The sequence below is a fragment of the Penaeus vannamei genome, chromosome 41, assembly GCF_042767895.1.
Source record: "Penaeus vannamei isolate JL-2024 chromosome 41, ASM4276789v1, whole genome shotgun sequence".
NCBI lineage: Eukaryota > Metazoa > Arthropoda > Malacostraca > Decapoda > Penaeidae > Penaeus > Penaeus vannamei.
The window spans coordinates 18,090,783-18,091,857 of NC_091589.1; positions in this window are offsets into that span (position 1 = coordinate 18,090,783).

Sequence of the window (1,075 nt, forward strand, 5' to 3'; positions counted from 1 at the left end):
TAGGCTGCGAGCAGCCCACGCCCGAACTCACGACGGCGCTCTACAATGACTCGAAGCGCGAGGATACGGTCTATTGTGGACTTACCAGGAGTGAATCCGGATTGCTCCAGTCTCTGGTGCCTCAGTAGATGGTCTCTGATACGTCTCAGAAGGATGTGGGCGAGAACCTTGCCTGGTACACTGAGCAGTGTGATGCCTCGGTGATTGCTGCAGTCCCAACGGTCCCCCTTCCCCTTCCAGAGAGGGATGACCACACCCCTCAACAGGTCAGGAGGAACGGAACCGGACTGCCAGATGGCAGCCAGGACAGCATGTAACCCCCGTGCCATAGGTTCACCACCAGCCTTTAACAGTTCAGCTGGTATGCCGCAGATACCAGCTGCTTTACCACTCTTCAGCTTGGAAATCGCCCCCCTAACTTCAGTTAGGGAGGGAGGGTCCTCACTGATAGGTGGATCCGGCAGTGGGATCTCGACACTACCCGCATCCAAGTTAACTGTTGGTGGGTCCACCTGGTACAGCTGCTCAAAATACTCAGCCCAACGTCCCCGCACCGCAACAGGATCTGAAACGATCTGACCACTTACTGAGCGAACTGCTGTCACCTGTGAAGAGGGCTTGGAGTTCAGCTTTCTCAGGGCTTGGTATGCAGGACGAAGGTCATTTACTAAGAAATGGCCTTCTACCTCCTCTGCAAGACTCCTAATAAACTGTTCCTTGTCCCTTCTTAACAGGAACCGAGTTCTGCGCACATGAGAACGGTGCAATTCCCGATCCCCTGTCAGACGAGCCGCACGACATGCATCTGTGGCTTCCAGTGTCTCCCGCGAGATGGAATTCTGTACTGCTCTCGGGCGTACACCAAGCGTATCTTGAGCTGCATCAAGCGTTTCACGCTTAAAGGTATCCCACAGAAGAACAGGGTCTGTCAGACTGCCAAGCACTGCGAAACGATCAGAGATTGCCTCAGCAAACCCGCGGGCACACTCCCCCTCCCTCAGCCTGTCCAAATGAAACACCCTAGGGTGATCATTTGACCGCTGGGGGGTTTTGAAGTGGACCCGGAGGGTAGCCA